The 23,248-nt window shown below is 42.6% G+C and overlaps 1 long non-coding RNA gene across 1 annotated transcript in view; it reads left to right on the top strand.

Moving 5' to 3' along the window:
* Nucleotides 1–21,792, top strand: part of LOC310759870 — a 32,610-nt gene extending 10,818 nt beyond the window's left edge. Inside the window, exon 2 of the long non-coding RNA XR_014546593.1 lies at nucleotides 21,584–21,792. This is a non-coding gene — a long non-coding RNA (uncharacterized lncRNA). The remainder of the gene's footprint in view (nucleotides 1–21,583) is intronic.
* The last annotated feature ends 1,456 nt before the right edge of the window (nucleotides 21,793–23,248 follow it).

Raw genomic sequence — 23,248 nt, 5'->3', positions numbered from 1 at the left:
TCTGATATAATCCCAGAATGTCCCTCTTTTCCTTAGGATGTCCCTATTTTTATTGGAGAAATGTTGGAGGGTAATTGAATTATCCAACACCCAAGCCATTTGAAGGCAGCCCTGTATAAGGAAGCTTTTTAATGTTTAATGTTTTATTATTATTTTTTATATGTTGGAAGCTGCCCAGAGTGGCTGGGAAAACCCAGTCAGATGTGTGGGGTGTAAATAGTAAAATTATCATTATGGAAAGGGATGTCCCTATTTTCACCAGAGAAAATTTGGAGGGTATGGTATCAGAGTAGGCCCAACAATACAGACACTGCCTATTCCTTTTATCTCCTCAATAGTCCAAAAATCAATTAATGCATTTATTTGTTTCTTTTTAATTACTCCTCCATGTCATGCTACAGTGGCCTTCCTGTGACTTACGTATGCCCATTCAGTGTTTGGCCTAAAAGTCACATGATGGTGCCCACAGAAAGATTACTCTAGAGAATAGTAAAACTAGGATTTGCTTTAGATGAAAAAATAATCTACTCTGGTTCTTTCGCCACACTCCTTTCTCCCTCTTGGCTCGGTAAAATATTACTTCAATAGGACTTTGTCAATCCAAGTCATATTAAAGACCCCCATGCGAATTTCTCAAATCTGATGAATTAGTAAGGAAGTGAGCAAACGTGTAGGGTGACATTTAGCTTAACAATGCAGATTCCGCTTCAATTATTTATAACCCTTTGCACTTGTCAATGCACAGCACATAGGTTTTGAAAAAATAATGAAGCTGAGCATTATTATTATTTCTCATTTCAGTGGCTCTCCTGTTAAACCTTTGCGACAAGTGAGGGAGAGAATGCCATTTTTAGTCACATTATAAAGTGGGAGGATTAGTTAAATGTAGATTAGCAAGTTGAGTTGGAGCAGCATATTTAAAATTGTTCCATTAACTTTTGGATCTGTGCTGTCAGCGCCTTTCACACAAACCATTTGGTGCAGCATTTCTCCCCAACCCCACTTTTGACCCACACACATTTGTCCTGGGTAGTTGAGAAGGGTCTTTGCAGAAAGTCAATGTGGAGGTGGGTTCATGTGAACTGTTTTTGTTTTGTCTCCAGTGAGAGCTGACCAGTACATTGACTGAGTTAGGCGAAGGGACCCTGAACTAGTCTGATTCAGTCGTCACCTAAAAGTGTGTGCCCTGAACGTATAATAATAATTTATAATAATAATTTATTATTTGTACCCCGCCCATCTGGCTGGGTTTCCCCAGCCACTCTGGGCGGCTTCCACAGAAACCAAAAATACACTAAAATCACACATTAAAAACTTCCCCGAACAGGGCTGCCTTAAGATGTCTTCTGAATGTCAGGTAGTTGTTGATCGCTTTGACATCTGATGGGAGGGCGTTCCACAGGGTGGGCGCCACTACCGAGAAGGCCCTCTGCCTGCTTCCCTGTAGCTTTGCTTCTCGCAATGAGGGAACCGCCAGAAGGCCCTCGCCGCTGGACCTCAGTGTATGGGCAGAACGATGGGGGTGGAGACGCTCCTTCACGTAGGGAGGAGAAGGGGTGAATTAGCAAGCCTTCCCTCCAGTGTCCACACACTTGATGGCTTCATTTCAGACATCCTCGCATCAAGAGGGGACGTCTGAAAGGGGATTCTAGGGGTGTTCAGGCTTAACATGTCTTGTTTAGAACACCACCTGCAAGGTTCTAAAGAGCTCCAGGTGTCCGATTTTTGCTTGAACAATTAGGATTTATTTATTTTTTAAAAAAGAACTTTAACCAAGCTTTCAACTTTTTAAAATACCGTATCTTTCCTTGTATAACACGACCCCCCCCCTGTATAAGACGACCCCTATTTTGGGGGGTTCAAATTTAAGAAAATGGGGGGAGATGGCCCAGAGTTGTTGAAAACGCTTTCACTCGCTCGCACCACCAAATTCAACAAGCGTGTGCCTGCTCACCAACAGCAGCCCGCAATCGCAAGCCCATCTGCCACAGCTACAGCCAATCCAAAGCAGCCCTTTCCGCATCAACCAATCACCCACACAATTAAGGCAGCAGCAGCCAATCCAAAGCAGCCCTCGCAGCAGCCACCAATCAACCACCAAATCACCACTGACAAGCTCCTGCTTGGGGCTGCAACCCATCACCCCCTCAATGCACTATCCATGTATAAGACGCGCCCGAATTTTGAACATTATTTTACAGTAAAAAACAACAACCTCGTCTTATACACGGAAAAGTATGGTACCTTCAGCTGTTGTGCTTAACAACACCAACAGCAGCAGCCCAGAAGCTCTTTGGTACTCCATGTGCAACATTTTTGACAGCGTCACTCCTTGAAAAACCCATGCAAAAGGCACGGACCGAAATAAACATGGATACATATGAAAACAAAAGGCTATTTGGGACCAAAAAGTGCAGGAAAACAGAGTGGCAGAATGCTCTGTGACTTTGTGGAGACCCTTATCTGGCACAGGGAAGAGGGATTGACATAATGCTTTTCCTTTTGGAGGGGGGAGACCAATGAATCACCCTGATTCTCCTTGTTCTTTGGACTCCATGCAGTCCACACCCCTACTGCCAGATAAGCAATTGGGGGCGGCGAGGACAAGGGAGGTTGAGTCAGGGTTCGTACATTAAGCTATTATGTTTAAAAATAGCCTGAGTACTGTATAGCTTGTAAAAATAAAAAATAGTCAGTTGGTGATGATAATAGCAGGAGACAAAATTAAAAACAATGCAAAGCAGGAACCCAGAGAAGAAAACTATTCATCCACATGGGGAAACCATTTTATGGTTACATGGTGGACGTGTGTGGTATGTGTGTGTGGTTTCTTTTCAATAAATATTTCTCCAGCACTCTTCCTGGCTCTTCCTGGTCTGAAAAAGAAAACAAAAAACATTGAATGGGTTCCCTCATGATGTCTTCCACCGAAGCATAGGATGCTGGTGACACTTGCCTACTGAGATTGGTGTGCTTGCTGATTTTGTTTTGAAGGGAAGTCTCTCCTTTTACCTTAAACAGTAAAAAGACTTTTTACACACAGGGAATTGACTAATAGTGAACAGATTTAAGACACACAGCAGACAGATTTCCAGATTTCCTGTGCTTATAGGAAAGCCCGCCTGAGGATGCCACAGGGTTTTCAAGAAAGGCAAGCACGCAGAAAGGCTGCAGATCAATCCCTGACCACCTTGAAAAATAGGTGAAGCACAAAAAAAAAAAACCCCTCTTCCCAGCACCACCAAGAAGTTCACTGAGCTGTTTTCTTTCCTTTAATCATTTTCAAATGAAACTTCTTTTTTTCTCATTAATTGATGGAGCACGGTTGAGGGAGGGTGTGCATGGGTAAAATCTTTGGCGCTACTAATTGCTATCCGCTAACAAACTACTGTCTACTCACCTGTAAAACAAATGTCAGGAGCAGCTGCTGGTTGTCTCAGCAACAGCAAGGCCCCCAGCTGACACCAGCAATTGCTATCCTTAAAAAAAAAGTCTGGTATGCCAAGTAGCAGCTGGTAACTGAGTATAGTCATCATTTTGTTTTCCCACACCATTACAGCACCATTCTGCGGCATTGTGGAAAATGTAAATGGCGGCTGTTTATCCCCACCATCAGGGAAGGTACCAGGGACCACTGACAGGGAATCCAGAGGGCACTTAGAGGACCTTCAAATTGGGACCTGGCTCTGGTCAGAAGAACGATATGTTAACAGAAGGCCTCAGAGCAAGGGTGACCAAGCAGGCACTCACAAGCAACCACCAATACCCCCCTGTCAATATGGCACCTGTAAAAGCTCTCAGTAAATATCCCCTCAAAAATCCATGAAAGACTGTTTGGCCTTCATGCTCTGGTCCGGTTTGAATTGGCTCAGCCTCTCCTGCATTGAATATGCCCTCCCAAGACATGTCCACATTTAAATGAATGTCAGGTTTGGACACCCGCCCAACATAGGAGCCAATTTCTAGGGGCTGAGGTCTCTTTCTCCCCCCCCCTAAAATATTTTGATGGGGCCAGGGAGGGGGGCCCAAAAGTTGATGGGCTTTGCCATTCAAGTGGTATTTGTGTGCCATGTCTTGTGATCAATTATATGGGATGGGACTTCCCTGCACACACCCACACCCAATATTTTATTCAGGTTGGCATTATTGCCACTCACCATTCCATTCTGAACAGGTGAGAAGTGGAAAGAGCTCTTTTTTGTAGTTGATTGTAGGTTCCTTTTCCCCACCATTCATGGGAGATATGCCGCTTCATAGGGGGTATGCTTTTTGTGGTTCTTCTTCTTTTTCACCTCTTTTAGATGAGCTGGCCATTTTGTGTTAAGCCATGGCTCCATGGCATCCATTTTATGTTACCACACACCCTCCACAGCAGCCATTTTGTGACTTATACCCACAGCAACTCTCTCATAATTCCAAATGTGCCTACTGTTCCAAAAGGATTGGTGACCCATGCCTCAGAGTATGCATGACACAACAAGTCCCACCAAGGAGAATATGTTGCTTTTTGATAATATATTTAAAGAAGTGTTTCTGATGAAAACGAATGATACAATATGACTCACAATCACAGGCACCCCACATCTCTTGCATTTCCTAAGGAAGGGGAAACCCTTTCTGTCATATTTGATTCGGTCCTGCCTGTACAAGCTTCTATAAGTTTCATTTTTTCCATGACAGCTACGTTTGACAGACAGCAGCTTACTCTGGCAACTTTGTATCACATTTTCCTAACCATGTAAATTCTGTTGACAGCCTCATAAACCTAAATTGTCAGGCATGGTGTCCCAAAGCAATGCTTATTAAAATACACCAATGGAACAGAATAAATATGTTATTTATGTACAGCATACATATGGTGTAACCTGGAACATTTTTTTTAAAAAAATGTAATAACTGTGAACGGAAACTTGTAGGGAACGTTTGACAGTGTCAAAAAGTTTTGCTTGAGTGGTAGAAGTTCAGATGCTTATTGCATACTCGTTGGATAATTTTCATTATGTGCAGTGAAATTGTAAACTCGCTATGGAGGTAGCTCCATGGAGCTTATTTCTGAGTACAAACATGCCTAGGATTCCTGTCAGACTCTACCCTTTCTGTTTGGAATCAGGCATTCAGACAACTCTGATTTAGTAGCCACATTTAACTATCAAATCCAGAAAATTTGTCTTTTTACAATGAACAATATTGTTGCATGCCACCACAATCTCCTAACGGTACAAGTTTCCAGGGTGCTTGCCCAGGGTTTATGTTTCCTTTTGGAAATGAGGCACATTGGAGACTGTGGTGTCTTTATGATATATGGTTTATTTACACATATATGCAACCTTAGCACTTCAAAAGGGCCTTGTTTCTCCCATGGCTGTGTCCTAGGATTCAAACAGAAATTAAGCATTGCTCTCAAACATTTCTACTGGTTCTCTCGCTCTCCAATACAGTGGTACCTCGGGTTACATACGCTTCAGGTTACATACACTTCAGGTTACAGACTCCTCCAACCCAAAAATAGCACCTCAGGTTAAGAACTTTGCTTCAGGATGAGAACAGAAATCGTGCTCCCGTGGCATGGCGGCAGTGGGAGGTCCCATTAGCTAAAGTGGTGCTTCAGGTTAAGAACAGTTTCAGGTTAAGAACGGACCTCCGGAACGAATTAAGTACTTAACCCGAGGTACCACTGTATCCTGCTTTGCTTCTAGGTCCCATCATTGCTAGACCTCCGCTCCCAACTATCTTTGCCTGTTGAGGGAGGGCCTGCCACCTGTCTGCCCTCTTGCACCAAGCCCCTTAATCTCCCATCACCTTACCAGAAAGCTAGCTTAGCTACTTTCTGGAACAAGAAAGCTTGATTAGCTTTTAACACATGCTGGATCCAGGAATTAGAGAGGTTCGGCACACATACACCTGGCCCCAAACTTACAACAATATAAAGAAAAATAGACAAGCCCGATTCAGAGAGTATTAACTGTTCTTAAGTGGTCCTGAAATTAAAAGTGTCAAATGCAATTAATTTTTGCTACGTTGGAAGGCATGTCTCTTATTTGAAAACTCTCACATTGAGCTATGGTCTTTCCGCCAACTTCTGTCCCAGCTTCTGCCAACCTAGCAGTTCGAAAGCATGCCAGTGCAAGCCGATAAATAGGTACCGCTGTGGTGGGAAGGTAAACAGCGTTTCCATGCACTCTGGTTTCTGTCCTGGTGTCCCATTGTGCCAGAAGCGGTTTAGTCATGCTGGCCACATGACCCGGAAAGCTGACTGTGGACAAACGCCGGCTCCCTCGGCCTGAAAGCAAGATGAGCACCGCAACCCCATAGTCAACTTTGACTGGACTCAACCGTCCAGGGGTCCTTTATCTACCTTTACCCAGGATTCTGGGTGTGCCAGAATGTAGGCAGCCCAGGAAACATTTGACCTGACCCAGATAAAGCCTCCAATCTATTCTGGTTTGGGGTTGATGTATAATTAGGTTTTATTTTAAGTTAAACATGTAAATGAGAAGGGGGAGAAATAAATTGCAACTCCGCCCCTCAATTGCACTGCACAGAGTAGGAGGCTTCAATCCTGCTGGGTGCGGCAGTGGTAGCCCTGCAGGGAATACAATTGCAAAGCAGATCCCTGCAACCAGCAAGATTGAACCCTCCACTCACCAGCTGGCAAGCAGACTGTGCCATCCTGCTGGGTGCTGCTTTGCAAACACCTTCAGTGTAGGGAACATGCTTCCACAACAGCAGCAGCCTGCAGTCAGCAGGATTGACCTCTTTAGTGCAATCCTGTTGGGTGGTGTGTCACAAGCACCTTCCCTGTATTACTGAACCCTCTGCTCAGCTTCTGGGGTGCCTGTTCTTCCTGCTCCTCATTTGCAGTAGATGCTCAGATATTACAATCTAAATTTGCCACTTCTGGTGTTACAGTCTGTGCCGGAGACTTATTCTTATTTTTGTTCACTTAAACATCGCTGTAGTGCTTTTTGACTTTACAGTCCTCTGAGTGGCTCACAGCTATAAAATTCATTTCAAAAACCTGATGGATATACACTGCTATATACACTTTTATTGGCATATTAGTGCCTGTTTTCACATTGTATTATTCGCTAACCTCTGTAGAGAATTTAGTGACATCTGAAATTAGGTTTATGTTCTTTGGTTACTGGCTTGGATTACAAGATTATAGAAGATATAAACCTACCAAAATTATTTTTGACAGGTATGGTTGCGATGGATAGACTCTACCCAAATTCCTGGTTGGCTCGTGTATATAAATGGCTAAATAGCTGAGGGGTTTCCAAGGAGCTTTTCCAAGGCTATTCTAGAGCTAACTGATAAAAAGTAGGTTCTTTGAAATTAAATTTGAAGAAAAAATCATGCTTGGTTTTGCAGTGGCTATATCAGATAGTTGTCTTATTTGTTCTTTATTTTATTTTATATGCATATCGCTTTTTCCAATCATATGCTGTAAGATTAACACAAGAGAGTTGTAGCCATTTGTTGTATTATTGTTTTTCATTCTATTGAAAATTGCAAAACATAATGTCAAAATCTCTTGATAGTTTCATAGGCTATTGCCATATAGATCTAGTTTTTACTTGATCTAAGGTTTTTTTGTTTGTTTATAGAAAGATGGGGCTTAATTCCCTCCCACTGCAATAAAGTATATAGCACAACTTAAATTAGTATGGTTGTACACTTTACGAAGCAAAGTCTTGCCAATCTGTTGAGACATTTGCTCCCTTAAAACATGACTCCAGTTGGGTGTTTCAGCCATAGACAATATTTTGTATAGAGAGGGATGCAGTAGACTGTAGGAATGAAAGTCTGAAGATACATGAAATGGGTGGCTGCATCTCACAAATCTGAGTTGTGTGTGTTTGCATTTTAATAGCTACATTTTATTATGTTTTTTATATGTGTTCGAAGCTAGCCAGAGTGGCTGGGGCAACCCAGTCAAATGGGCGTGGTATAAATAATAATAATAATAATAATAATAATAATAATAATAATAATAATAATATCATCTGCTCTGGCCCTAAATTCTCCTCCTTTTCCCCTTTGGAGCTAGTCTGTCATGATTGGTTCTCAGTGCTATTTTTCTAGAAAAAGAGGTGCCGGAACTCACCACAAACACCTCCCTCGTTCCGGCAAGTTCCCCCTGAAAAAAAGCCCTGCTGGTACTTCTATCCAATGAAGTCTTCCCAATTATGCAAGGACTACTGCTCACACTATGGAACTCCCTCTCCTCCCAATTTTTTTTTGAGGGGGTCCCCTAGCCCTTCAGAGTAGATTTGCGAGGCAGAGGGAGGAAGGCAAGTCTCATTACACAAGCAAGAGACATTGCACAAACAGGACCGCATCAGTGGATACAGCCTCTACATGGCTTGCTTTATATTATACAGTGGTACCTCGGGTTAAGAACTTAATTCGTTCTGGAGGTCCGTTCTTAACCTGAAACTGTTCTTAACCTGAGGTACCACTTTAGCTAATGGGGCCTCCCGCTGCCGCCGCACAATTTCTGTTCTCATCCTGAAGCAAAGTTCTTAACCTGAGGTACTATCTCTGGGTTAGTGGAGTCTGTAACCTGAAGTGTCTGTAACCTGAAGCGTCTGTAACCTGAGGTACCACTGTACTATGAAATGCTTTGCTTATAATCAGCACACTACATAACCATTACTGGATGGATTGTTTTTGATGACTTACAGCTAAAATATGCGCAGGAAAATCTGTGGCAGAGATACCACCTCTCCTGTACTGTGCTAATGTTGTTTGACCATAGGAGCCAACTCCTACCTGAAGTTGATGGGCATGCCATTCACATGGTGTGCATGTGCTGCATCTTGTGATCGATTATGCAGGGTGGGTCTTGCCTGGGCCCCCCATATATTTTATTCAATTGGCACCCTTTTGTCTGACTCTGAAATTAGCTGCAAAACTTTACGAAGTTATGGGAAACTGCATTTGTCCTGCAGTGCACAGTTAGGTGGCACTTATACTTAGACCTTGGCTAAAAATAGATCAGCCCACTGAATAAAGTTGATCTGGCCTATATTTGGAAACTAGATAAGGCTCAGTGAACCAAGGGCGTAATGTGGGGAGGGCCATGGGGGCCATAACCCCTGGCGCACGGTTTTGAGGGTGTGTGAGCCAGGTGCACCCATGCAGGTATCCCTGCCCTGCTTGCTGCCAAGGGTTTCTGGGCCTCAGAGCCTTGCCAATGTGCCTCCTGCCCCCTCGCTGAATGGCCACCTGGCTAGTGTTGGGGGGATGTGCCCGCCAAGGGCCATGTCGGCTGGCTGGGCTCCCCCCTGCATGGGCGGGTGGCGCAGTACAACCCTGTGAACCCTCTATGCCCTGTGCCTGCCCAGTGGTGGTGGAGACGGTTCAGCTGCTGTAATGGGTTTTGTTCACCCTCTGTGCCCAATCCCTGGTCCTACCTGGTGTGCATGCAGACAAACGCCCCGGGTGCCGATAAAGGATGCTACGCCACTGCAGCGAGCATAAGCCTGAGGGGCACGTGTTAGCAGCCTGTTTCTTCAGCCTTGGAATTTTCTAGGATGCATTTAACAAAACTGTATATCTCAGCAGTTGTTGCCCTGTCCGTAAAATGAGAATGAGAATGATGCAGGGTTGTTGTGAAGGTGAACACAAGACCATAAAGATATGTGTAAAACTGAAAGTAATAGTGCTACAAATAACAGCAGGAGTGATAAATAATAGCCAACGCTTGTAGCATTCGACAAACAAACGCTCCTAACAAGATGTGTGTGAGAGGAATCCCAAATGCGCTCACCAGCCCAATGTGACCTCATTGCATTTCTTACTTGGAAAACAGATCAGCCTGACTATGAGGGCTAAGGACCCCTTTAGTAATTCTGCAGTTGCCATTAAATGCCACCACATGCTGCAGTGTACAAAACGCATTGTAGGTCACCTTATGTTCTGCCTTGCTGTGTGTGCCTGTATGGATGGAGATATTATACCAGTATGTATTTATTATATGGCATTAGTGCATCTTAACGAGCATTGCTGTGGGATGCCTGCCAATTTATGTTTATGAGACTGTCAACCTAATTTACATGCCTTTGAAAATATACAACATTGCCAGTGCAGGGTCTGCTTGTCGGATGATCTTGTCAGGCAGAAATGAAACACTCATCCAGCTGAGGAGAAAAGCATATTCATTACTGCTGGCTCCACTGAATTCTTGGTGACACAGTGAAATACATTTAATGCCATTTTGCATGTTTCATTCAGAGAGAGAGAGAGAGAGAGAGAGAGAGAGAGAGAGAGAGAGAGAGAGAGAGAGAGAGACTTCTGGCTGTCTTATATAAAATATACTTTGCACTTAATCTCCCATCTTGCTTCCAAAACAAAATATGAGGCCAGTAGCCAATCCTCAGTAACATTTGTATATTAGCAGGCAGCAGGGGAGGGGTGATCTTTGTCTGAGAAATTGAAGATGCTGTTTTTAAAAATTCAGAATAATGTGTTGGAGCTGAAGTGAAAAAGAAGCAGATCTGTCTAAGACGGAAGAGACCCGCGACATAGGCTGGTAGGAGTTCACTCCAAGCTCTTGACTGGGTAATTAGTGCAGTGGACTGACAAGCTCTATGCTTTCCTGCCAATTATACCTCTTGCACCGTGACTTTTAGAATAATTTGGAGCAAGGATTTTTAGAATGTCATCCTATCATTTCTCATTTAATTCTGCATTTGCCTACATTGCTCTGTGAAATCTCCCCTTGAATTCAGCCAGTGTTTCAAGCCAAGGAGCCCTGATGCATCAGTATAAAGTTCCTATTATCCAGGGGCATTAAAATAAACCCTCCCCTACTAGGTGTTGTTACCCACACAAAAACAAAAACAACATCCGTACATCAGAATGGGCAAGTGGGACAGAAAAATCCAGTCCAGACTTTCTTGACGAGGTGCTCTTGGTTCTGAGTCGACTTCTTCATGATCAGGAAAGTGCATACTAATGGTATCAAACAATTGCTTCATGTCAGAGTTACCGGTAGGTGAGCAGGATGAAACTTAATTTGAACAGGACAAATGTGCTGTTGGTCAGGAAGGCTGCCAACCTATTCTGTAAACTTCCTCTAGGACAAAAAGCTTTTGCAAGAGTTTTGACCAGTATTTGGTCAAAGCATTCAGCTCCATTATCGTTTCAGTTACACCAGTTGTTGGCCCACTTTTAGGCACAATTTGTAATGTTAGCTACGTGTATCCCCTAAACTCCTACACGGTGATAAACCATGATTCCTAAAATCCTCATCTGAGAAGGCATTTCTGTGTATTTCTTTAGGTGCCAAATACTGTTCTATTCCAGGGCCACACAGTCTTGTTACACGTCTGAGGACAGAACTAGGCCTGCTGTGTGTCTCGTCCTTCTGTCACAAAAATGTGTGCAATAGAAATTAGTTGTTTAGCATTTGTATTAGTACAAAGAATGTTAAGGTAATCTTTTGAAAACTTACTTTTCTTGAGTGTGAAATTCAAAAAAAAAAAAGGGGGGGGGATAATGGGATGTACAACAATGCAGAACACCAGTCAGCTGGTTGCATTGCTTCACTTCACAATTGTTCCCTTGCACACTAGAACAGAAGATTCTTGTCAGTCTGGAATGCTTTTTGAAAATGACAGAAAGAGGGGAAATGTTTTGTAATGTCTTCTGAGTGGCTTAATGTAAGGGCTGCTTTATTGTGTTGAAACAACAGATGAATAAATTCTCTTAAAAGTCTGAAAGCTTGCAATCAATTGCACTTCTGCTTGTTTTCTTCATACCTAATTTTCACAGAAATGAATTGCAGAGAAGGTATAAGGTACAGGGCAGGATAGAGACTCCGAATTTGGCAGAAAGCAAGCCACTCCCAACATAAATGACACTTGCAGTTTATAAGATTGGTGGTGCATTGTGGTGTCCTAAGTTTGAAAGTAACACTAGTTTGAAAAGACTTGTAGCTCAGTCATAAAGTCATGGTATATTCTAAGCACTTTCCTTTTCTCCCAAGCATTTAATTTTTAATTTTCTTCTTTCTGCTGTGCTGTAGTTAGCTGCTGGCTGGTACTTTAGTGTTGATCATGCTGACATTTTAGGGAGGCCGTTGATGTGTTTTAATTGTTGCAGATTTTTGTATAATCATTTTCAGTCTTCCCTTATTATACTTAATTTTTAACAACAACAACAACAATTTATTTATACCCCGCCCATCTGGCTGGGTTTCCCCAGCCACTCTGAACAGCTCCCAACAGAATAATAGTAATAATAATAATAATAAAGTGATAAAACATCAAACATTAAAAACTTCCCTAAACAGGGTTGCCTTCAGACGTCTTCTAAAAGTCAGATAGTTGTTTATTACCTTGACATCTGATGGGAGAGCATTCCACAGGGCAGGTGCCACTATCAAGAAGGCCCTCTGCCTGGTTACTTGTAGCTTCACTTCTCGCAATGAGGGAACCATCAGAAGACCCTCGGCACTGGACCTCAGCATCCGGGCTGAATGATGGGGTTGAGACGCTCCTTCAGGTATACTGGGCCAAGGCCGTTTAGGGCTTTAAAGGTCAGCACCAACACCAACCTAATGCCATTATGTTGCAGTGGGAAGGTAAACGGCATTTCTGTGCACTCTGGCACTCGTTGCAGTGTTCCGTTGCACCAGAAGCGGTTTAGCCACATGACCCAGAAAGCTATCTATGAACAAACGTCGGCTCCCTCATCCTGAAAAGTGAGATGAGTGCCACACCCCATAATCACCTTTCACTGGACTTAACCATCCAGGTTACCCTTGACCTTTACCAACATAACTGTCATTTAGTTTAATAATGACATTGCATTTGTTGATGTTAAGTCATCTTGAAACTTCTTGTGCTACAGTGGCATCTCGGAAGTTGAGCGGAATCTGGTCTGGAAGTCCGTACAACTTCCAAAATGTTCAGAAACCAAGACATGGCTTCTGATTGGCTGCTGGAAGCTCCTGCAGTCAATTGGAAGCCATGGAAGCCATGTCAGACATTTGGGTTCCAAAGAACATTTGCAAACTGGAGCACTCACTTCTGGGTTTGTGGCATTCGGGAGCGAAAACTTTCGACTAGCAAGGTGTTCGCAAACCAAGGTAGGACTGTATAAGGCAATGAATAAATAAAGCTAAAGGGTGACATCCAATGATTTCTGCTTGCTTGTGTACAGTGGCGTAGCGTGGGGGGTGCAGGGGGGCCGGCTGCACCGGGCGCAACATCTGGGGGTTAGGGCAAATCCACGGGTTAGGGGGTGCAAATCCACGGGTTAGGGGGCGCAAATCCACGGGTTAGGGGGCTCAAATTACTTGCCTTGCCCCGGGTGCTGACAACCCACGCTACGCCACTGCTTGTGTAATGGAAATCTGTTTCTGCAATGAGAAGATTTCTCTTCAACCCCACAGTAGATTTTGAGAGTGTGCAGAAGGTTGCAAGGGGGAGAAGGGGAAGCCCTATTGTATGAGCAGACACTTTCTTCTGCTACATTGGATCTCGCCCAATAGCAACAGTTATTAATTAGTTGCCTTCCTACCGCTAAACTCCACAGAAAAGCTGATTTGCCTAAAGCATGTAAGGCTCTCCCAGAAATATTTCACTCTAATAGGAACATAACATAAATTACCCTCGCTTTATCCATCACCATTTCCTATGTATAATATACCATTACATTCTGTCCATTCATACTGATCTGCAATAGATCTGCATAGTGTCAGCTTAATGCCAAATGACAGGTGTCGAAAATGTAATAAAAGCTGAGACACGTTAATCCATTTTGTTTGAAACTGTGGAAAGGTAATCAGATTCTGAATGGCTGCCTAAGCTTAAAAATACAGTTGCTAAGATGTTTCTTCCAGAAACAATCATATCTAAGATTCTGATTAGAAAAGAGTAACTCCTGCGTAAAACTGCCTTAAATTATAACAATTTTGTGGTAAAGATGCTGAGGACACACTGTGAAATACTAAACAAATCATGAAGCCGTATGATGAGCACCCTGGAGTTATTCTGTAGCACATTAAAGAGCGAAAGCTGTTCTTCTGTGCCCATTGCTAATGTTCTCTCCTGTCACTGTCCTACTCAAAATGGATTTGAGCTGGGAAGGTGGTACAGCTAGCTTGGATAGGGAAGGGGCAGAGTCCCAAGGATGAGATGGAAACCCTGGGGTGGGGCTGCATCTGGCTCTCAGGCCTGCAGTTCCCCATCTTTGCTTTAGCCCATGAGTTATCAGGTCTCACATGGGTCTAAAGACACCAATCTTTCTGCCACCCAACCAAGTTCACTTGCCTTCCAGGTAAGTCAAAAGATCTCAAGCTGAGGATTGTTAGAGGCTCAAGAAGTCAAGAAGTCAAGAAGACCACCTCACTTCCAGCGTAGGACCTATTCCATCTCACTCTTTTGTAATTCCATGTCTGTCGGTGTTTCACACAAAAACAAATACCAAAACATGGAGGTCAGAGTGCATGGAAACGCTGTTTACCTTCCCACCACAGTGGTACCTATTTATCTACTTGAACAGGTGTGCTTTCAAAGTGCTAGGTTGGCAGGAGCTGGGACAGAGCAACGGGAACTCACTCCATCACAGGGATTTGAACTGCCGATCTTCCAATCAGCAAGCCCAAGAGGCTCAGTGGTTTAGACAACAGCACCACCCGCGTCCCACAAATAGACCCAAATTAGCTCAGTATTCAGGCCTTGGCCAAATGTAGTACACACCCCTTATGTATATCAGGTTGTCAAGAAGACAGATGAATCCGCCATAAGACTAATTGAATGAATAGACTTTATTTGCATAGCCGACAGGCCATAGCATCAAAGGACTAACACCGACAAAAATACATTACGGATATATTTACCATAAAATCTTATGACCTATTAAAACCCTAGGTAGAAGCTGGATTATCATTCATCCATGACCCTCTGTCCCATGGGCGGCAGCCTTTTCTCTGGTAGATTGTTCCAGGTTGGTTAAGTGAATAGACCAGCCAAATTGAAAGATTATAAATATAAATATAACCTCGGAGGGATGGTCAGGACAGGGAGAAAGATAATAATAACCAGATGCAGATAAATTAATAATCTCACTACTTAAAACTTGGCAGAGGTAATAAAATAATAATAATAAAACATAATGATAATAATAATAAGATCCTAGGCGAGGAATCCGGGTGATAACACTGATGTCATTCAGATAGTAGCTCTCAGTCTCATTGCTCTCTCGATAAATTTGGCAACCTTCTCTGTTGTCGAGCTATTCTGGTCAGCTAGGAGTGAGAACAATTTGGCTTCACAAGAGCGGCCCGGGATGGCAGATAGGAGCAGCGTGATGGTCTCGTCCCTGAGATCTTTATATAGGGAGCAAGACAAGAGAACGTGTGACACAGTCTCTACGTAGCCAGCTCCACAGGGGCAGAGCTGGTTCTCGAATGAAATTTTTTGATATCTACCTTCAAGAACAGCTGAGGGTAACATATTTAGTCTGTCCAGTGTAAAGGCCCATCTGAGTTTTGGAATGGTTAAGGTAGACAAATAAGGTGCCCGAAAATCAAAGTGGGAGGGGGGCAGATAAGCGTACCAAGCACTAAATTTCTTAATATAGGCCAGATTATTCTGCTGCTCAATATCCTTCATGCGCTGGTCAATAAAGTTTTTTGCCTTGGGGAGACCCATTTTCAGGAGACGCTGTGCATGGAGGCCACATGTAAGTAGTTTTTGATGCACTACTTTGGACCACCGACTTCTATGAGCATCTCGTGCTACTAGAGGTAGTAGTCCGAATGGGTTTAAATTTAAGCGAAGCCAATAGTTGAATGTTCTTAACCAGGTCCAGGTTTCGACGGAGAGGAGGCCAGTCTCCAGCCGTAGGGCCGCATTTGGTGCGCATGGTGGAACGGCTAGAATCTGTCTTAAAAATTTAGACTGGACCGTTTCAAGTGTGTGGCAATGATTTCCCGTCCAGATTTGGGCCCCGTAGAGTAATTGTGCCAAGCGTTTTGCTTGAAAGACCTCCAGAGCTGCTGGGATATGTCTGCCCCCCTTCATAAAGTAAAAGCGAGACAGTATTTTGGCGCTTTGAGATGCTTTTTCCCTAGCATATTTATGATGAGCCTCCCAGGCCCCTATTGACTGGAAAACTACTCCCAGGTATTTGAAAATTTTGACCTGTTCTATTGGCTGATTGTCCATCTCCCATCTGTGATGTCTGTGTCTCCTAGCGAAGACCATGACTTTGGTTTTTTGGTGATTAACCACCAGTTGATCTCTCCTGCAGTAGGCTGAGAATTCTCTTAGTAGCCTTTTGAGGCCTACTTTAGTTCGTGATAAGAGAACCGCATCGTCCACATAGAGGAGCGCTGAAATTGATTTTTAGGCCAATTTGGGGGCATGAAACTCCGGGGATGTTAGGTATTTGACCATGTCATTTATATATAAGTTGAATAAGGCCGGGGCTAAAATACAGCCCTGCTTGACTCCTTTGGTGGCCGGTACAGGGCCAATTAGTTGCCCATTTACTGAGGTTCTTACATATAACTTGGAGTCTTTATATAGGCTTTTTATCAAGAATAGTAATCTTTTGTCAATGTTGGTAGCATTGAGTTTAGCCCAAAGTAAGATCGAGTCAAAGGCCGCCTTCAGGTCAATAAATGCTGCGTATAGAATCCCACGTGTTTTATTGACGTATTTGTCAATGAGGTGTGCTAATACGAAGCAATGGTCTATTGTTGTTCTGCCCTGTCTGAAGCCGGCTTGCTCCTCTGCCAGAATTGCCTCAGTTTCCATCCAGTCAATTAGTTTGATGTGGAGGTGTTTGGCATACAGTTTGCTGGGGATAGTAAGGAGGCTAATGGGTCTATAGCTCGCTGGATCTGCCATAGGACCCTTTTTATAGATTGGAATAAAAAGTAATTATTGGAATAATTACTGCCTCTGTCCAGCAGCCAGGTATTATGCCTGTTGAATCGATGTATGTAAATATTGACGCCATTATAGGAGCCCACCAACTGATATTGTTCTTTGTGAGCTCTGCTGGAATGTGGTCTATGCCCGGGGCTTTGCTGTTTTTCAGTTGAAGACTAATTTTTACTTGGAGTCATCCTAGTGAGACTGGGCATCAGAACACTTTGAATGTGGACTTCTTACAGATACCTAACACCCCATTTGGTACTATCCCTACCTGCTACCTAGTTATGCATTATGCATTGGCTCTTAACCCATAAGATTCAATTCATAATGGGCCCTAATGGGCCAGTCCTTATTTGGACTTGATCCTCCAGTCTTCTGGTCATTCACTTATGAGATGGCAGGGGGAAATAGTATTGTATTACTCATCTTTCACTTCTCTATGCCCTGATTCCCAGATCTTTTAGTCCTCCCCCCAGAAAACATGGTTGATTGATGCCTTTAGTTTGTTAAGAAAAACAATCAAGGTCCTCTAGTTCAGGGGTCAGCAACCTTTTTCAGCTGTGGGCCGGTCCACTGTCCCTCAGACCATGTGGTGGGCTGGGCTATATTTTTAAAAAAATAATAATGAATGAATTCCTATGCCCCACAAATAACCCACAGATGCATTTTAAATTAAAGGATACCTTCAACTCATGTAAAAACACGCTAATTCCCAGATGGTCTGTGGGCCGGATTGAGAAGGTGATTGGGCCGCATCCAGCCCCTGGGCCTTAGTTTGCCTACCCCTGCTGTAGTTGGTGATTGATTGATTGATTGATTGACTCCCATCATCCTTGACCACTGGTCATCCTGGCTGGTGCCAATGGGAGTTGGAGGACCACAGGACCATATTGGATCAGATGGGTCAACAATTAACCATGACATATAAGGCAGCTTCAGAAGTGCCAAATTATATATGCAAGCTCATGAGTCAGAATTATTCCATATTTGAGAGTAGGTTTGATTCCAATAAAACTAATGGAAATAGCTTCTCTGTTTTCCCTTACTGGGCCTACCATTTGAAGATCTGTGTAAATAATGATTCTTTATTCAGCTATAGTCATGACCTTACTAGGTGTTTTCGAATGAGATGAAATGTATTACACAAAAACAAACACTTGGTAACAATCAAGTGTACCTTTACCGTACCTACTTTATATGTAATTTCTTGTTTTTATTCCCCCTTCTTTAGCATCCTGTCAAAACAAACTTTATATTCTTCATAATTAACCGGTGTTTCTGCAAATACCACAAACAGGATTTTTTAAAACAAAACAAAACACAAAAGAACTTTCTATAGATTTGCCCACTGATGCTGGTGGCATTTCCACACGAGCAGAATTTTCATTTATTTCTGAGACAGTTTACATAAGGGTTTTATTTCTCCCCCCCCCCAAAAAAAATCGCAAATAAAGGTTACAAAGGCGTAAGTGCTGGAAAATCTCCACCGGAATGGTGCTGCTTAGGGGAACTTTAAATAGAAACAAAAATGTCACTTTTATGTGTGGCGCACCTCCCTCCTGCTCAGCGTAACTCCTGCGAATGTTTGGCTTTATTGTTGAGAGGTTGGTGCAGTCTATCATTTCTTGATAATAACCTTAAACAAATGCCATGTGCAAAGGTCTACAATTATGTTGGGCTCAACACATCATTTGTGCCTGACATGATAGCTTCACTGTTGCCTGGGAGGAATTAAAAATTCCTTAATTAAACGAGACTCAAAGGTGCTATCAAAAGGCAAAACAAAATAAAACACTTTGTTCTGAGATGTTACTTGTTTGCCTCTGCAAACTCTTGATCATGCATAGTATGTTCAATATTGAGGCAATGTTATTACTTGCCTGCCTCGTGTGTGTGTGTGTGTGAGTGAGAGAGAGAGAGAGAGAAGGGGGGGAGGGAGAGAGAGGGAGAGAGAGAGAAGGGAAAGGGGCCGTTTCTCCTCCAGTCTGAGTGATGAGACATGTGGCACTCAAACAGAGGGCTGACTGTAAATTAGGAAAGTGGAGATAAGCAACCTCAGGCTCGGGAGCCAAATGCGATGCTCCAGTCCTTTCTCTCTTGCCCGTAGAACTCTCCCCGAACCACACAACTGAGCACATGCATTGCATATAATAAGTTCTTGCCGCAGTTGCTGGCTTCTCCTAGGATATTCTCTTATCTGAATCCCTACCAAGTAAAAAACACCAATAGGTCACCAAACCAAGTAACAGAAATAGACTGGGAAAAGCTTCATCTAGGCTTTCGATGTACTACAAATGACTGCACAGACATCTGTGGGCGAGTGAGTTTATCCAGAAGCAAATACTCATATATTAGCTCACAGCTACAAATTGTTCTGCGCCTACTGTGTCCAGAAAATGCAAGACCCAGACAGGGCTTCTTTGCTCCTGCTGGTGGTCTGGTTTCAGATGGGGCAAAACATTCATGAACCTCTGGTGGCAATTTCATGGTTTCTTCAGTGAAGTCAGTGCGCTTATCCATAGGTTCACAATCTGTTCCTTGCCCCATAAGTCACAGGATTGAGGCCAAACAAATTAATAAAGCTATCTTCCTTCATGCGGACAAAAATTAATTGTATTCATTTTGAAAACATGTAAAATGTGCCAACTTTCACAGGTACAAGATAAGAAAATGATGAATGGGTCATAATGGAGTTAATATTCATAGACTATATATCTCTTGCATGCATTTTATTAACTACAATATTGTATGTAATTATGATCGCTGACCTACTAAAGCAATTGCCTTGGACATCTTGTAATAAAGAATAAGGCACAACCCCTGCGTTCTTTCTATTCCTATCCAGAGCAAGTGAAATTATTTCATTTCTTGGGAAATGAAACCAAGTCTTGCAAAGTGGATAGCAAAATCTGTAGAACATTGGCCTTGGTCAGAAGCAAGGAAAATGAACTCCCTGAAACATGTCTTAATCCACTGAAAATAACCGTGCAGATAATTGCTACAGCAAAGCTGAAATTATTCATTAAAAAGACTTTAGAGGATTTTAAATGACTTTTCTCATAAGCAAACATTATAGCATAGCAGTGATTCTTGCTCCCTGCACTGATACTTCCACAAGTAAAATCTCTAGAGTAGATTTTTAAAAAGAAGAAGGAAGACAGTAGCAATGTTTAAAATTGGCTTGGCTTCTGCTCTTGAGAAAAACAACTCCAGTGAACCACAGACAGAATCACAGCCCATGCATTGGGTGCATGGGTGAGGGAGAAATTTGATTCACTTCACATTCCAAGGTGAACCTACCTAATTTGCATTTACTGAAACAGTATGTGAACCAAAACACAGCCAATCATTGGAATTTGTAATTATCTGAATTTTGCACGGCAGTTCTCCAGCCAAGCAACATGTACAGAAGTGCGTGTACTAGGGTGAAAATGTGCATAAAATATATGTACTGTATTAGTGAAAATAACATACAAAGATGTATTATATTGAGGGGGAAAGCTTTGCAAGAATTTGTACAAAAATGTACTTATTAGAAGAAACTTGTGCTAAGATGCTGGTGAATTTTCATGAGGACTTTGTTTTCAACAACAAAAAGCACACAAATGTAGAAATTTGGAGGCCTGAACTTAGGACTGGGAAAAGCAAGAAATGGAGAGAAATTGAACTTGACAGATTTGCCCATTATTACATTGGTGACTTGTTCCAAGGGAGGTTTGGGCTTCTGCTTTTGAAGCAGTTACATGGCAAAAGAGTTGAGTCTCAAAAGCACCTGTCCGATAAGACTTGATGCTATGGCAGAGGGGGGAAAGATGAAAACCAAAACCGTTGTGCTCCTTTGTTCATCTACATCCAGGACACTAATCACAATTCATGGAACTGCATAGCAAACACTCAGGGAAACTCCCAGTCCTTGAGGACAATGATTTGGAGTTGGTCTGTCAAATCTTAAATAAGCATCTGGACCTGACTGGGATTTTGCACCAGTTTTATCAGAGGTGCTCAACCTATTTGGACCTGGAGGCACATTTGGAAATCTAAAAATCTGTTGCAGGCAGCACAAAAGTAGCCATTTCATAGAAGAAAAGCAGGTGATCGAACCACCTACACGCACAGAACTCAGAGAAAACACACAGAGAAAGAAAGGAAGCAACACCCTCAAACTGATTCCCCAAAAGTAAAAACAAACAAACCCACTCCTCTTCAAAATAATGGGTTTGGGGTGGACAGTGGACCTTGGTGAGGCTGCTGTGGTGTACATGGTGTTACACTGGGGCCCCAATATCCTGCCATCGCTGTCAGCCCTCTCCTCAGTGTGTGTGGCTGAAAGCATTGCTTCAGAGAAAGCCCTTGCTTCCTTCTGTTGAGAAAGGGTGTCTTCACACAGTGCTTAGCTACTTATGCTGGTGGGGCTGAAGGCATGGCTTGAGTAAGCCTGTTATCAGTTGTATTGGCTGGTGCTAGCATATGAAGTGTGCAGAGTAGGTCACCAGTCATTGTGAGGAGAGGCAGCTTACCTAAGGCTGAGGTGAGATTTGGCTGCCTGGTTCAAAATCAAGGCTCTTAGCCCCAGCATTTCACTTGCTCTTGGTACCATTTGTCCATTTGGGCTCAATATTTCTCATTCTTATTCTGTGGGATGGATCTGCACAGCTAATAAAACTCATTCTGTTCTACAGGCGAGTTAGCCTTCCTGGAAGATACCCAGGGAACTGAATGACCAGCGGGGATTAAGCTTGATCCAAAGGCAAAACAACTCAAACTATAGTTGAAACAGCAGCATTAATTGCACATCATTATCCAGGATAATCAAGCTGCAGGAATAAGAAATTAGGCATTCTATCATCATATACTGAATTCAAACACAATATAATTACTCAACTCCAAATTATGTACTCCACCAATTAATTACTTTTTTAAACTTTGGCTTCCAGCACTGTTTTACACATATTGCATTACAGAATAAATTAATCACACCTGTAAGTACTTCCGAATATATATATCAGTTATATATAAATTGCCCCTTAAACTGGATTCTCACAAAGGATTAATATATTTTAGAAAGCTCAGTATGTGGAGGGCAATAAGCATGACTGAGATCGAGAATCCAAGGAATGGTGTTTCTTGTTATGCTGTCTGCACGAGAAAGCTGTCTTCTGCTATGTCCCACTCACATCTTTCTCCTTTCTCATAAGTCAAAGAAACCAAGGCTGTTTCAGGGCCATACCTCTGTCTGAATCCAGAAAGAAATGGGTCTAGATAATCTGCATCAACTCTTCTTTCAAACCCATTCCTGTTGGTAGACATCACTACATCTCCTCGCACAGTGGTCATCAGATGCCTACTAGGAGAATTGTTACTCCTAAGTAAACATAACAGCCATGGGTTGAGGACAAGTCATCTTTTGGCAAGGAAAGGGAGCCTTCAGATCACACTCCAAATTTAGCCTTCAGAGGCTTCCCAGCTTCTTGGTCCTCCTCCACTCCTCCTTGACTTCCATGCTTGGTACAGAAGGTTGGGGAAAGGAAGGAACAACAGATGCTGAGCCTAATGATAATATGGGGGTCAGAGATGGGAACAGACCGCACAACCCTTCTCCTGCCCCACATCTGCTAATTGAACATCTGAAAGAAGGAACTGATGTTCATCAGATTCTATGTTAAGCCAACCAAGTGACTGAAACGAACAGAGCATATGGCAGCACAAACATTTTCAAAATGATTCCTTCAGAACAAACATTCAAGTTGCATGAGCACTTCTGGCTCGAATCATGTTGCACAGTCTTATGAATAGTAATGGCATGCAGACCTAAGCAGAGGTATTTGATTTTAATTGAGCTATCCTTTAAAGACTCCCCCCCTCCCCTCTGCTGTGTCAAGGTCATATTCTCACAGATAATAAGTTTATCATATGAGAAGAGCAGCAATAATGGGCATGAGAGACACATTGAAGACATGTGGCATTGCTAACATGAAAGAAAAGAGAGAAAATGTACTAAAAGCAATAATTGAAGTATACACAGAAGTCAGTCCCACTGATAATTAGCTTAAATTATTAAAGTGCATAAGAGGTTATTAACTAGGAAAGTGCATGAATTATAATTTTTGCTGATCATGACTTCTCCAACTCTCCCAAACTTCTTTTCTTTTTAACTTAAACAAAAAGGAAATATAATTCAGATAGAAAAGGGAGGCCTTTGAAATATTCCAATTGCAAGAAAGAATGAACAGATAATGCTTGCCTTTATTCTAGTCTGGACTGTAGAGCTGTTTGTTTTAATAAACCAATCTAACCTTGGCAATTGCTAAAGAGCTCCTGAGAAAATAAGGGAACTCAGAAAGGTG

Source organism: Podarcis filfolensis (assembly GCF_964270895.1).
Source record: "Podarcis filfolensis genome assembly, chromosome: 3".
Taxonomy (NCBI): Eukaryota; Metazoa; Chordata; class Lepidosauria; order Squamata; family Lacertidae; genus Podarcis; species Podarcis filfolensis.
This window is presented reverse-complemented; position numbering and strand designations above follow the sequence as displayed.